Below are 17,158 nucleotides of genomic sequence, written 5' to 3'. Positions count from 1 at the left end.
AGATTTCCAGATGGCTTTTGACAATGTACCATACAAGCGGCTTATAGTGAAATTGCTTGCTTATGGAATATTGTGTCAGTTACGGAACTGGATTAGTGATTTCCTGTCAGAGAGCTCACAGATCGTAGCTGAGGGAAAGTCATCAAGTAAAACGTAAGTGATTTCTGGCGTTCCCCAAGGTAGTGCCATAGGCCCTCTGCTATTCCTTTCATATATAAACGGTTTTGGAGACAATCTGAGCAGCTGTCTTAGGTTGTTTGCAGATGATTCTGTCATTTATCGTCTAGTAAAGTCATCATAACATCGAAACAAATTGCTAAACGATTTAGAAAAGATACCTCTACGGTGCGGAAATTAGAAGTTGACCCTAAGTAATGAAAAGTGTGAGGTCATCCACATGAGTGCTAAAAGGAATCGGTTACACGAAACTAAACGCCGTAAATTCCACTAAGTACCTACGAATAACAATTACGAACAACTTAAAATGTTGTGGGGAAAGCAAACGGAAGACAGCATTTTATTGGCAGAACACTTAGAAAATGTAACAGATTTACTAAAGAGGCTTCCTGCACTACGCTTGTCTGTCCTCTTTTGGAGTACTGCTGCACGGTCTGGGATCCTTACCAGATAGCATTAACGGAGCACATACAGAAAGTTCAAAGAAGAGAGCTCGTTTTGTATTATGGCGAAATAGGCGAGTGTCACTTACATCATACAGGATTTGGGGTGGACATCATTAAAACAAAGACGTTTTTCGTTGCGGTGGAATCTTGTCACGGAATTTCAATCATCAACTTTCTCCCCCGAATGCGAAAATATTTTGTTGATGCCGACTTGCATAGCGAGAAACGATAATGATAATAAAAATAAAGGAAATCAGTGCTCGCACAGAAAGATACAGGTGTTCGTTTTTTCCGCGCGAGACTGGAATAATAGAGAGTTATTGTGAAGTTAGACGATGACCCTCTATCAACGACTTAAGTGTGATTTCAGAGTATCCATGTAGGTCTAGATGTAGATGTAAATATGATGTTCCCGAGCAAGTTTCTTCGTCTCCGCTTAGCTGCTGTGACCTACATCTTGTTGAACTCCCTCCACTTTCCTTGCTTCTTACACTCCCCACGTTTACCGATTAATTTATTCCTTGATGCCTCAGAATAGCACTAGCAACTGATCCTCTCTTGTAGTGAACTTGCCTAAAAAAAAAAGTCTCCCCTATTCGTTAGCACTCCTTCATTAGTTATCCGATTTACCTGCCTAATCTGCAACATTCTTTTGAACCACCACATTTGAAAAGCTTCTGTTCTCCTCTTGTTGCTACTGTTATCGCTTTCGATAGTATCCATATAAGGTTACTACCAGATAAATTTCTCATTTGTAGAAAAGTTTTTCTTTCACCTCCCTATTCAAATTTTGTGACTTCATAATTCTGTAGTCGTTTGTTATTTCGCTGACCACATCATAAACTACCCTTACTAATTTCGGCGTCTCACTTGTAAACTAATTGCGTCAGGCTCATTTACTGAATTACATAAGATACAGACTACAACCCTGTCTCAGTGGTTTCTAAGCCACGCTCTGTCTTTCACGTCATTTGAAATTTATAACTGCTATCTGATATCTGTACAAGTCGTAGCTAGCCTTCCGCTCCCTGTGTTTTATCCCTGAGACATGCAAAATTTCAGTGAGTGTTCTCTAGTCAACAAGTATCGAAAGTTTTTGTAAATCTACGAATTCTAGGAAATTAGGCATTCTTCTCTTCAACCTTTCTATTAACGTAAGGCTAAGGGTCAGAATTGCTTCGCGTATTCTTTCTTTTGTTCCCAAATCAAATTGATTTTCCAGCAGTTGTTCCATGCTTCCATAAACAATGCACGCTGCTGCAACTATAGCTTATTAAACTTAAGGTTCGGTAATACTGACACCTGTCGGCATCTGTTTTGTTTGAAATTGAAATAATCACATTCTTCTTCTTTCATCTCTCTAGCGTACCAGCTGGAGCATTATTGGCGTTATAAGTTCTCTCAAAGACTCTGATACTTATGAACTGTTTCTGAGTAAATCTTTCAGTGCTCCATCAAATTCTTCTCTGAGTATGTCTTCCTCCACCCCGTCTTCATCGGCTTATTTTTTCTTTCCATATTTGTCTTTTAGTTTCTTTTTCTTACAGAGCACGTCTATATACTGCTGCCACTTTTTAGCTTTCCCTTCTTTGCCTAGAGTACTGACTTCTCATCCGAGCGCTTGAAGTTTATGTAGGAACTTCTCATTTCTTCCGGAGGTTTCTTTTTTAAGTAACATCTATATTTTCTGTAGCCATGTATCCGTCTATAGTTTTGCATATCACTTCTAGCCATTCCTGGTTTGCATTTTTGCACTTACTGTCAATATCATGTTTTGTAAGTCTATATTCCCTTTCTTCTGTTGTATCTGTTGCATTTTTATAGTTTTTCTTTTCATCGCTTGAATTTAATAGCGTATGTTTTATACAAGGATTTCATCTCTGAAAGCCATTCGTTCAGTTTCTATTGTATATCTTGCTCTAGTTTCAGTGACTCTTAGCCTACAGTTTCCTTTATATCTTTCAAGAACCTCTGCTACTTTCAACTTATCAAGGCTCTAAGGCATCAAAGTCGTTGATTTTCTGCCTTCTTTAGTTTTATCCCGCACTTTATAATTAATAAAATGTTTTGTCATAATTTATCTATTTGAAACCTACTAGTATCTTCAGGTCTTTTTCATACATTCACTGCCGTTTCATCATTATTCAACGAAGTGTTACAAATTATTAAATTAGACTCTGTGCAAAATTCTACCAGACGACTCCCCCTTTCATTGCTTTACCTTACTCCATATTTTCCTACTACAATTTTTTCTGTTTCTTTTCATATTGTCGAAATCCAGTCTTCCATCACATTAAAGTTTTAGCCTTTCTTAATACACTGAATAATTCTTTTATAACAGCATTTTTATTTTCAATATCTATTTGCGAAGGTGTTAGCGATGTGTAATTGTACTACTGTGGCGAACCGTGATTTAATACTTGTCTTGGTTGTGATGATCTGGTCTCACGTTGTTCCTATTTTCGTTTTCATTCTAACACCTACGCCTTCACCGCCCTGATATCATTTTGTGTTGATAACTCGGAACTCACCTGATCAGAAATTCTGTTCTTCCTGCCGAACATCATCCTGTCCTATTCTTTTTTTCTTTTCTAATAAACCTACACGCTCCGTTCCCTGGAAAGCTAGAGTTTTGTTTTTTCTGTTGATAGTTATCGTTGAATGGATATAAGGATGAAGGACTGTTTTACCTCTGCTGGAGTCTGATTTGTGACAGTAGGCGCTAGTACTACGTACTGGTAGAACTGATGAAAGAAAATCAGAGCCGCAAATTTTGAGTGCACTATGATAGAACTATATTTTCAGCCCAAATGTTGTATGTACACTTTTAAATGCGCAGAAAAGCGCCAAAGTAACGTTTTGAAAAGTCTAAATTTCATGCCCGCCCTTCCCCAAGGAAGATCGCAGTGCCGTTTTTTTTTTTTTTTTTTTTTTTTTTTTTTTTTTTTTTTTTTTTTTTTTTTTTTTTAACGAGTCACTTAAAGTCAAGCATTGCCTCCAGGTATAATTTCAGATTACACATTTACACATGAAAATATATACCACTATCTGAAGTAGAGCCAAGTTACATAAAACAGATTGTTGTAAAATGGTAACCGTTAGCATCCAATTTCATTACTGTATAGCAGCCATATTTATTCCATTTCTTTTGTGTATAGCAGCCATATTTACCTCAGGACCTCAACAAGTAGAGAAGTTACGAGTTTTAATGATACACTTAAATACTCGCCATCAGTAATTTCAATTATACTTCAGACGAAAACATCGTAACGCTTTTCCGTCCTCATTTGAGATAAAGTCTCAGTTAATAGGTCATTGTTTCTGCTGCAATGTGATATTAAGTTCCCTTATTCACTTCCTCTCTTCAGAAGCTACTTAATGGCCGCAATTAATCCCCTATTTCTGCGCCACATATTATAATCACAACCAAGCAAGCTAGAAGAGACTGCATTCTGTTCCATTAACAAGTTAGGTGAACGAGGTCCATTGCTATAGATACTTATTTAGTTCATTATCGCGTGTAACATGTCCATGTTATTATTACATTTATTCAACAAAGTTGTTCAACAAAACTGGATCCTTCTTCACATTTTTCACATTGTCTAGAATTGCCGAGGAAAGGTTCTATGTCTTCCACACAAAAAAATTACGTCTATAATTCATAAAAATTTAACTTTCTGCTGAGTTTGGAGAACGAGGATTTCCTTCAACATCCAGAGTATAACGAAAGTGTGGTACTGTCACCAGCTCTCAAGGCGCTGGTAGTAATGTATACCGTAGTTTTTTACATTCTTTCCTGACAGTCAAATCATTTCATCTTCAAGGACAGCTTAGCTTTAAGTCCTAATATTATTTATTCGCTGTTTTGTTTTATATCCTTAACTAGATACAACGTACATATGAGTAAGTACGAGTATAGCATGTAATATTTTACCAAGATTTCATACGTGCCATTATAACGAAGTTCTGATGCACTGAAGGTGAAATTCACCGGGACCCTTTCTGATGCGTGGTAAACAGCTGTGGCGCACAGCCAGCCCTCTGCTTCTGCCCGAGAGGTTCGTCAGGTTTATATTGGGGCTATGAGCAGGTCTGTCTATCATATCCAGCTGGCCCTTTTGTCTTCACGATGCTGTTGACTTTTCAGCCCTCTGCTTCTGCCCGAGAGGTTCGTCAGGTTTATATTGGGGCTATGAGCAGGTCTGTCTATCATATCCAGCTGGCCCTTTTGTCTTCACGATCCTGTTGAGTTTTCACTTCAGACAGAGAGATTTTCCTCCTTCTCTCAAGCAGCGGCTTCCAGACTACATCATTCTGCTAGACATCTTGATCCGAGTTACAAGAATCGTTTCCAAGCCCAATACAACGGTTACACGGTAGACGAATGCAATATTCGAAACCAAGTCCAGAGATTTTCTACTATGAGCTGATGAGAATCTGACCGACACAGTAAACCTCAAAATGTCCAAGACCGTCGCATTAGTCGTTAGGTGTGTTACTATACCAGCGGAAAAAATTCCCCTGTCGAAGCACAGAAAAGTTGAATATGTTACTCTGAATGAAAAGTGGAGGGACTTATATTCAAGGTCACCCCTCCCCCTCCTCCCCTGGGGAACCACCGCGAATTGATCAAGGTCACCCAGGGGAATCCCGCAGCCAATTCTGCAAGTTGTATTCAACGTCATGCCATAACTCGAAAGTGGTCTCGATACTGATCACATGATGTAAAGTTGGTGGGACACCCTCACAGCCAATGGGAGCACAATAAAACCCAATGAGCCAATAAAAATCAAGTACTCCCTCCACTCCCTCCCTCCCCCCCCCCTTTACAGCTGGGACACTTGGGTGGGTGGAGTTCGCTCAGGAGCTGGTCAGCCGAGGGATAGATTGCAGGGTGTCTCTGTTTGTTAATAGCAAATTACATTACTCTAGGTCTGTTTGTTAACAACAATTTAATACTAGTAGAGACACCTGCAGAGACCATAACCTGGCACGTATGTAAGTACTCTTATTCTTCCACAGTTAAATGTATTTATCCCTATTTTACATATTTTTTCGTCTTTTTTTTCCCCCAATTTTACGCATTTTCCACTCATTCTCGTAATTTTTTCCTCATTTTCCTCTTTTGGAAGTGGGGAGAACTCAGGAGGTGGACACAAAATATGGAGACATTGTAGCCTGTGTCCATTTGTTAATAACAAATTCCGGCAAGTCACATCACCATAGGTCTATTTATTATAAGCATTCTCAGTATTCCACACTCTGACGTGTTTATTCACATTTTCCACATATTGTTCGTGTTTTCCCACTTTGTCATATTTTTCATCCATTTTTGTAGTTTTACAGGGTTGCTAACAATTTTCTGTATTTTCCACAATTTTATATATTTTCCACAATTTTTACACATTTTATCCAATTACACGAGTTCTGAACCCACTGCTCTTGAAGTCACTTCAACATGACAACACAGTGTGTCATGACGTTGTGACATGATTTCGCAGCGCCGCATCGTGTCTCGAAGCGGCGCAACGCCAGTATCGCCTCATGTCGTGTCAATCTCATGATGCTCTCAGCCAGTCACAACGCTGCATGATACCAATTTATTTATCACTGCTAACTCACCACAACATGGCTAATGTGTGTGGCATACTAGTGTATGTGTTATAAACGAACACATTGGTAGCGATTATGACATCACAGGAAATTCTACTGTATAATTCCAACCCCTATGAACCATGAACCTTGCCGTTGGTGAGGAGACATGCGTGCCTCAGCGATACAGATAGCCGTACCGTAGATGCAACCACAACGGAGGGGTATCTGTTGAGAGGCCAGAGAAACATGTGGTTTCTGAAGAAGGGCAGCAGCCTTTTCAGTAGTTGCAGGGGCAACAGTCTGTATGATTGAGTGATCTGGCCTTATAACATTAACCAAAATGGCCTTGGTGTGCTGGTACTGCGAGCAGCTGAAAGCAAGGGGAAACTACGGCCGTAATGTTTCCCAAGGACATGCAGCTTTACTGTATGGTTTAACGACGATGGCGTGCTCATGGGTAAAATATTCCGGAGGTAAAATAGTCCCCCATTCAGATCTCCTGGCGACGACTACTCAGGTGGACGTCGTTATCAGGAGAAACAAAACTGGCGTTCTGTGGATCGGAGTATGGAATGTCAGATCCCTTAATCGGGCAGGTAGATTAGAAAATTTAAAAATGGAAATGGATAGATTAAAGTTAGATATAGCTGAATTGCGCGAAGTTCGGTGGCAGGAGGAACAACTCTACTGGTGAGGTGAATACAGGGATATGAACACAAAATCAAATAATGGTAATGCGGGAGTAGGTTTAATAATGAATAAAACGACTAGGAGCTCGGGTAAGCTACTACGAACAGCATAGTGAACAGATAACTGTAGCCAAGATAGAGACGAAGCCCACACTTACAACAATAGTACAAGTACATATGCCAACTAGCTCCGCAGATGACGAAAAGACTTAAGAAATGTATGATGAGATAAAAGAAATTATTCAGGTAGTGAAAGGAGACAAAATTTTAATAGGCGTGGGGGACTGGAATTCGATAGCAGGAAAAGGAAGAGAAGGAAAAGTAGTAGGTGAATATAAATAGGGGTAAGGAATGAAAGAGAAAGCCGCCTGGTCGAATTTTGCACAGAGCATAACTTAGTTATAGCTAACACTTGGTGTAAAAATCATGAAAGAAGACCGTATACGTGGAAGAGGCCTGGAGACACTGGAAGTTTTAAGATAGATTATATGATAGTAAGACAGAGATTTAGGAACCAGGTTTTAAACTGTAAGACATTTCCAAGAGGAGATGTCGACTCTGACCACAATTTATTGGTTATGAACTGTGCATTAAAATTGAAGAAACTGCAAAAAGATGGGAAATTAGGGAGATGGGACCTGGATAAACTAAAAGAACCAGAGATTGTAGAGAGTTTCAGAGAGACCATTAGCGAATGATGGACGAGAACGGTGTAAGTAGGCTGTTCACGTTTTTATATTGGTAACGCCACGTAGCGTTCTGTATGACAATCACTGGCTGTGCTGTGAGCAGTCTGTGGCTGGTTGGCATTGTTGTAATTTTCGCCATTGTAGTGGGCAGTTGGCTGTTAACAGCGCATAGCGTTGCGCAGTTGGAGGTGAGCCGCCAGCAGTGGTGGATGTGAGGAGAGAGATGGCGGAATTTTGAGAGCGGATGATCTGGACGTGTGTCCATCAGAGACAGTAAATTTGTAAGACTGGATGTCATGAGCTGATATATATATTATGACTTTCGAACACTATTAAGGTAAATACATTGTTTGCTCTCTACCAAAATCTTTCATTTGCTAACTATGCTTATCAGTAGTTAGTGCCTTCAGTAGTTTGAATCTTTTATTTAGCTGGCAGTAGTGGCTCTCGCTGTATAGCAGTAGTTCGAGTAACGAAGATTTTTGTGAGGTAAGTGATTTGTGAAAGGTATAGGTTAATGTTAGTCAGGGCTAAAAATATTGTGTGTCAGTGATCAGAATAAGTAAAGAGAGTAATGTCTGAGTGCGTTTAATTTTGCTCAGCTGTTTGAAAATCAAATAATGTAAGAGCTTTATCAGCATAGTAATTCAATAATTTTTCTAGGGGGACGTTTCATATGTCGACCCTTAGCCGAGGATACCTCACTGGAATATTCTGATTTTTTTTCTTGTAGTTTGTGTAATTAGTGTAGCTATTGTTTATTGCTAGCGCGTAATCATAGAGAGAATTTCCCTTGTAGTTATAGTTTTTCATTGCTGTACAGTAAAACAGTTGTGGCATGCATGTAAATTTGCACCAAGTATTTCGCAGCTGTGCTTGCAATTAACTAGATATTATTTTCAGTGCTATGTTAATGTGTTTTTATATTTTGCTCTTCAAATTGTGCTTTTCTGTGTTATCGTGTGAAATATTGTGACAATAATGGCGTGTGAAAAACGGAACACTATGCTCCAAAGTAAACTGAGAAATAATAGTGACGACGAGCGTATATTATCAGCACCACTATGTAATGAATTAACAGACATTCAAAGTGGTAATTTGGTAATTGTGCATAGGGAAATGGATCGGCGGTAAATAATGCCGTAGACAGTGAAGCAATTAGTGAACAGGGAAACATTATCGATCGATCGGTCGGCAACAGCTCGCCTCAGGAATCCGAAATGACAGGACACAATCTCGCAAATACTGTAGATTCAGTTTTTGGGTCCTCACCATTTTCTCAAATAAGTCAAGACACATTTAATACTTGTCAAAATGTGAATGTTACCGGTGCAAATTCACTGCCTAAAAGCACTGAGGAACATGTTTCAGACACCAGTGCATTGTTATTACAATTAATGCAACAAATGGGACAAACACAGCAAAAGCTTCAAAAGTTAGACACAATGGAACAAAATCTTCGAAAGTTTGACACAATGGAACAAAATCTTCAAAAGTTAGACACAATGGAACAAAATCTTCAAAAGTTAGACACAATGGAACAAAATCTTCAAAAGTTAGACACAATGGAACAAAATCTTCAAAGGTTAGACACCACGCTTGAACAAACACGTGAAGATTTAACTACTGAGTTACATAAAATAGAATCGAAATGTCAAAAAGTCTGTAATGACGTAAAAACACAAATTTGTGAGCATTTCCAACCTATTTTTTCACGGCATGAAAATACATTACAGACTCACGAAGCAGCCATAAAAGAACGCAAACTATTGTTCATAAAAATCATGAGACCTTACAAGCTAAGATTGACTCAGTTGCATCTACCGATTCGGTTACGCAACTTGCAAAAACCCAGGAAAACTTAAAGGACACAGTAGATACGATTTCAATACAAATGGACACTCTGAAACTCGGTTCAGAAAAACACATTGAGGAAATAAGTTCACTATCAGAGAAAGTAGCCAAACTTTCGGATCAGTTCACTAACTTATCTATAAAGGTGGATGATGATCTGAATGACACAAGACATGTAGCCTTCACTGACACAGAATAGTATGAACAAATTAGGAAATTCAAACAAAATCAGAATCAAATTAATACGCAACTCCAAAGAGAAATCCGGGAAGTACAAGATCAGTTGACACAGGTAATACAAGAATTACATATTTCAGAAGACACTCGCGCTCCAATACGGGAAAAGGGACATAGAAATACGGAACAGCCACAAAATTATAACACAGGGCACTTCGGAAATTATGAAAGAAATTGGCAAGGTACACCGAATTTTGAGATGGAACCGCCGAAACGACGTAACAATGACCGACATGCGACTCGCCGACATGATGATTTTGACTATAAGCTGTTTATTACTACACGTAAATTCAAAACATTTAAGAATCCCGGAAACGACATTCAACCACAAGCGTAGCTTCATCAATTCTCTCATTGTTTTCCTCCCAACTGGTCATTAGAGCACAGATTAGAATTTATGTGTGGCTACTTAGAGAGTGAACCAGCTGTAAGAATGCGATCAGTCATTCACAATTGCCACAGTGAAGGAGAATTTTACCATGCCTTCATCTCAGCATATTGGTCTCAAGCCACACAAGACCGAGTAAAACATAGCATCATAATGATGAAACATTTCGTACAATCTGAATTTTCCAGTCTTGTGAAATATTTTGAAGACATGTTGCAAAAGAATCAGTACCTGTCAAAACCCTTACAGCCCCTCAGAACTCATCAGCATTTGCTTAATCAAATTGCCTGAACATTTACGACATATTATTTTGGCAGGACGTTGCAAAGACGACATTGAAGCTTTTCAGGGACTGTTACAAGAAATGGAAGTTGACACTGACAATCGCGGAACGCGAAAACAGGAGCACGACAATTACAGGTCACATCCGTCACAATTCCACGATGACAGAAATAATAAATGGACACGACAAGGCTATTCTTACAACATAAACCGTGAACAAAACAGACACCACCCGTATGACAACTGTTAGCAGAGTAGTAATAATTACAGGGAAAGATCACCTCTCCGCGGTAGTGACTATCACAGAGATGGGCAATATAGGAACCAAAATAAATATTATCAAGGGAGACAGAATAACTTCAGATGCAACGGTCAAGCGCGCAGTTACGATTCAGGGAGAAATTCTCCACCACTTAACCAACAAGAAAGAAACTACAGGAACTACCGACATGACAACAGACAATATAATCATAACGACAGACCTGAATTTTATCAGATCTGGCGGGATTCAAACAGGGCTGGGCCCTCTCGACAAGATGAATTTGTAGAATTTAGGTCTCCTAATCCCAATAACGACGCGCGCCAACAAAGAGACAGACAATGACCCGCACCGCAGACAGCCACGTGCGCCAGCTGGGCTTCAGAAAAATAACATAGACGCTAACCTTGAGAAAAATTTTAGCATTCCTTACCGACATATACAACATGATAATTACTTTGAAGTTGAAACTCTGCGCACTAGAAAGGGTAAAGGACTGCACCACATTTCATATGGAAAACCGTTTATTGAGAGATAATCTGTTTTTTTTTACTTAGTCTTTGCCATAAAATTTTTCACTTCACGCTACTAGTAGAATTTATCACACTGAGAATCTGTTAACATGCAACAATGTTTGAAGTTAAATATCCAGTCAAGAACCAAGAGAACTTATTTAAACAGAAATTATGAATGCATTGTTATAGTGAACAGAGGACACGGTGTTATTGTGTGTGTGCATTCTTGCTTGTTAATTGCACGATTACGTAACGACTATAAGGCTTACATAGTTAGCACATATACTGCTAATGAGATTTTAATGCAACATTTTGGTTTACTTGAAAAGACATTCTTTATTTGAAGTACTTTCAGTGAGATTAAAGATGACTTAGCATTTGGTTTCTTTGACAGCTACACGGTTATATCACGACGCTACTAATGTGTGACACAATTTACATTGTTGCTTTTGTGGTGTATCTGTTTTATATCTGCACAGTTTTTATGTATTATTCTGGAAAGTAAAACATGTTTTAGTAGTAAGTTTTGTGGTATAGCTACAATGAGGCAGCCTTTTCCGTAGCACAACAATACGTTACAGTACAGTACTTTCTTCATCATGGCAATAATCATAATAACTACGATATCTATACGTAAACCATTTCACTTTTGTTTATGATGAGGTGAGTACATTGACTTCAGCAGAACTTTGCTTACAGAGGACGATAACTACTACACTTCCACAGAATTATCTTACAGCAAGACGCACATTTAGCGCTACAGGACACGCATTTGAGTCATTAATTTTGTACTTAAAACATTTATTTTTAAAGATTTTTGAATCACAAAGATACAGAGAAAGTTTTCGGTGATATATTTCTTTCGATTGCTGTAATCTGTAACACCTGAGGGTATAATTACGTTAATGCTCAGGGGGTACACGCCTACATTGTGTACTATGTGTCTGGCAAGCACAAGGAGCCCTAGCTTATATGGTATTTGCTTATACAACTTTACACATTGGTACCATATTTCAATAACACATAAATTACACAGCTATCTGATCATTTAACAGAGAAACAAACATTTTTTTACTATGTCAGTGATAGATGTTTACGCAATTACACAGTTGGATAACTTCACACTTACGAAACTGTATTTTTTATGTACTTTGTGAACTCTTCATATTTTTTCAGAACCATTGTGATACTATGAGAGCTTTGAATGATGTATTTGGTATGAGATCATGATTTTTAAAGTACGTTTGAGGTAGATGACACTATTGAAATGAGCAGAGAATGTTTTTTAGGGTTTGAAATTATTGAAGAAAGGTACGACGTTTTTTAGATTTGGCTGAGTTTTTATGATGTTATTATTATGATGACAATGTGTATTATGCTGTTGAGGTATATTTATGATCAATAAGCTGATGCTATATGAGGAATCTGATTATGCTACATATTTATTACGACGAAATATTGAAGAAGTGTCGACGAATATGTATATGTGTAATAAGGTAAGTAATAATGAGTAGTGGTTACGGACTCTGCTTTGTGTAAAAGGATGTTGGAAACCAAGAATCGTACTTTAAGAGTTATGAAATGTGTGTAAATGCGTGGATGTATCACAATACCGGCGAAAATTTTTTGGACACTGTTATATTTATAGGATTTTTCTTCTACACATTTGTAACGCAAATTCTCGACCTGTGAAATTTTTATATGAGAATGTCACTGTAGCGGAAACTGCTGTCGTAAATATTTCGTTAAGAATGGTAAGTGACCTTGACATAACGCGTTTTGGGCGCCCAGCTCAGAGATAGTCGTCTGAAAAAAGAAAGCTACGAGGTGTAGAAAAAAAAGGGGCCATTATCCTCGCTATTGACATTTCGTTGTAGAAAGCATTGCAAGTACGACACACTCGAACTTGGAACATATGATTATACTGTGGAGCACGTACTTTGTGGTACTTACTGAAATGATTATGAACTGATGGGAAATATTCTTACATCTGCACGCCTGATTATGACAAGTGTCTTTTTACGAGAGTTGAGAGAATTTATACTAACTTATGAAATGCCACATGACTATTGAATGATATTTTTATGCTTTTCTTTAGATAGTTGCTTATTTCATTTGATATCTGGTTTCAAGCTGTGTTGCAGCATTGGTTTTATAAAATAAAATTAAATGCATTTGCTAATGTGGAAACTTTCTGTCAACAGATCTATTAAATAATAATTTTATGATTCACATTCATGGAAAAAGGAGCCCTTGGAAAGGGAAGAACAATATGAAGGGACTAATAACAGTAATTGCATACATTATTTTCTTTTCAAGTACTTTGTAATTTTTTGTAGAATAAGTTTTTGTGGTGCACCACTTTAATTACATAGACATTAATATGTGAATATACATTTCCCTTGTCTGCATTGTTGTCTTTAGTGTAATATTTTTTCTGCTTGAGCTTTGTCATGTTTAGGTATAAGTTATAGCATTTGCTGCTGCTGTTTGCCAGGCATAGTGTTACTGAATTTGACTTTGTATTACTCTGTTAAGCCAGTTTTACTACGGATTGATTTTTCATGTTTGCTGCACTTTGCCTTATATTAGTTGTAATATTGCAATTGCTTTGCTAGTTTATATATACTGCTACTTGCTTTCCCAATTTCCATTTTTTTGCCATTGCTGTTTCTGTTAATTTGTTATGTGCTGCCGCATTGCCTCATCCCTTGGTATATATATCTGAGCTCAGTAGATTTAAGTTAGCTTAGGAGGGGGTGGACTATAAGAAACTAACTATGATGAATTGGAAGAAATGCATTGAGAAGCTATAAGAAAATGGTTTGGCCAAAAAAGTAGTGTACAGTGGAGAAAAACTATTTTTGAAAGAGGATGTGAACAGAATACAGAAAGCATGCTTGGATATGGTTCTTTTTGTGGAAACAAATGTTGAAATAAGAGGAAAGATCTACAGAATGAAGTTTCGGGTTGGACTGAAGTACCAAATGTCACACTGAAAACAAACCCTGTCCTGTACTTTTATGTTATTACGTTATGTGAATTTGTGTTTTTCCTATCATTACATGTTTAGCTAATAAGATTTACGTTGTAGAATTTTTCTGATAATATGTTATTTACTTTGTAAAGATGTTTAGACATTATTTAGTCTGTTTTATTTTAATGCTCATGTGTGAAGTTGATGTTTCAAAAGTTATACTGATCTTTTATGTATTTACTTATGTCATAATTCTTGTAACACTGATGTATATGTTAGTTCGATTCTTTTGTAAAGCCCGTATTACTACAAATGTTATCTGTATTGTTATGTTCTTTAATGATGTATTTTGTACCTTTGTTATTGTATTCTCATGTTATAAAATTGTAAGTGACACCAGTTCATCAAATTAAGTAACTTTTAAGTTACATTTCACTGCACACATTTCTGTTGGTCATAGTATATGCACAATATGTGAAAAAAAGAGGACTGTTAGTGCTCCCACGTGTGTTGATAATTCAGCAAGGGACTGGTTAACAGCATTGCTGGTTCTAAGGACAATTCCAAAAACTTTGTGAGTGCACAAGTGGTGGTTTATGGACTTGCTATATTCTCCTCAAGACTCTTCGATGGTGAGTGTGCACCTGCACAGTCGCAACAGATGGCTGCTGGCCGTCTCTACAAGGACTACAGTGGGTTTGTACCTTTGATGACCCACCAATACCATTATTTCTACAAGGACTGCAGTGGGTCTGCACCTTTGATGACACACCAGTACCATTATTTCTACAAGGACTACAGTGGGTCTGCATCTTTGATGGCCCACCAATACCATTATTTCTACAAGGACTACAGTGGGTCCTCATCTTTGATGGCCCATCAATACCATTACTTCTACAAGGACTGCAGTGGGTCTGCATCTCTGGTGGCCCACCAATACTGTAATCTCTACTGGGACTACAGTGGGTCTGCTCTGTGATGACCTACCTACCAATACCCTTCAAAACTTCGACTGACTCTGCTGTGGGTTTGCTCTGTTGTGGCCCATTACCTGTGGGCATGTCAAGAGTCAGCACTGTCTTTCCGTTGGAAGGACAACACTACTTCTTCAAGACTGCATGGAAATCCACTACTTCTGTGTGCATTTTCTTTTACTGCTCAGACTTTGAGAAAAACACTGCAATTTTACTGTGATGACCGATCAGGACTGTCCTTATGGACTGTGAGAAAATTTTAGCTTTTGACCAACATTGTATCGACAAGTGTGTGCATTTGATATCTTTGTTACTGTAATTTTGAAACACTTTTTCAAATCTGTATTGGCCACTGCCCAAAATAATTTGTAAAATTTTTTGTGGGGAGCATGGGGGCTATGTAGGTAGGCTGTTTAGGTTTTTATATTGGTAACGCCACGTAGCGCTCTGTATGAAAATCACTGGCTGTGCTGTGAGCAGTCTGTGGCTGGTTGGCATTGTTGTTATTTTTGCCATTGTAGTGGGCAGTTGGCTGTTAACAGCGCGTAGCGTTGCGCAGTTGGAGGTGAGACGCCATCAGTGGTGGATGTGGGGAGAGAGATGGCGGAATTTTGAGAGCGGATGATATGGACGTGTGTCCACCAGAGACAGTAGATTTGTAAGACTGGATGTCATGAGCTGATATATATATATATTATGACTTTTGAACACTATTAAGGTAAATACATTGTTTGTTCTATATCAAAATCTCTCATTTGCTAACTATGCCTATCAGTAGTTAGTGCCTTCAGTAGTTTGAGTCTTTTATTTAGCTGGCAGTAGTTCGAGTAACGAAGATTTTTGTGTGGTAATTGATTTGTGAAAGGTATAGGTTAATGTTTATCAGGGCCATCCTTTTGTAGGGATTATTGAAAGTCAGATCCCGTTGTGCTACAAATATTGTGTGTCAGTTTGGGGACGTTTCAACGGAGGAAAGAAATACAGTAGAAGAAGAATGGGTAGCTTTGAGAGCTGAAACAGTGAAGGCAGCAGAGGATCAAGTAGGTAAAAAGATGATGGCTAGTAGAAATCCTTCGGTAACAGAAGAGACACTGAATTTAAATGATGAAAGAAGAAAATATAAAAATGCAGTAAATGAAGTAGGCAATAAGGAATACAAACGTCTCAAAAATGAGATCGACATGAAGTACAAATGGCTAAGCAGGGATGGCTAGAGGATAAATGTAAGGATCTAGAGGCATATATCACTAGGGGTAAGATAGAAACTGCCAACAGGAAAATTAAAGAGACCTTTTGAGAAAAGAGAACCACTTGTATCAATATCAAGGGCTCAGATGGAAAACAAGTGCTAAGCAAAGAAGAGAAAGCAGAAAGGTGGAAGGAGTATATAGAGGGTCTATACAAGGACGATGTTCTTGAGGTCAATGTTATAGAGATTGAAGAGGATGTAGATGAATGTGAAATGGAAGATATAGTACTGCGTGAAGAGTTTGATAGAGCACTGAAAGACCTAAGTTGAAACAAGGCCCTGGGAGTAGACAACATTTCATTAGAACTACTGATAGCCTTGGGAGAACCAGTCCCAACAAAACTCTGCCATCTGGTGAGCAAGAAATATTATACAGGCGAAGTACCCTCAGATTTCAAGAAGAATATAATAATTCCAGTCCCAAAGAAAGCAGGTGTTGACATATGTGAAAATTACCGAACTATCAGTTTAATAAGTCACGGCTGCAAAATACTAATACGAATCCTTGCGAAAGATCAGTTTGGAGTCTGTAGAAATGTTGGAACACATGAGGCAATACTGACCCTACGACTTATCTTAGAAGATAGACTAAGTAAATGCAAACCTATGTATCTGGCATTTGTAGACTTACAGAAAGCTTCTGACAACGTTGACCGGAATACTCTCTATCAAATTCTGAAGGTGGCAGCAGTGAAATACAGGGAGCGAAAGGCTATTTACGTTTTGTACCGAAGCCACATGGCAGTTATGAGTAGTGGGGCATGAAAGGGAAGCAGTGGTTGGGAAGGGAGTGAGACAGGGTTTTAGCCTATCCCTGATATTATTCA

Source organism: Schistocerca americana, chromosome 1, assembly GCF_021461395.2.
Source record: "Schistocerca americana isolate TAMUIC-IGC-003095 chromosome 1, iqSchAmer2.1, whole genome shotgun sequence".
In the NCBI taxonomy this organism is placed as follows: Eukaryota; Metazoa; Arthropoda; class Insecta; order Orthoptera; family Acrididae; genus Schistocerca; species Schistocerca americana.
This window is presented reverse-complemented; position numbering follows the sequence as displayed.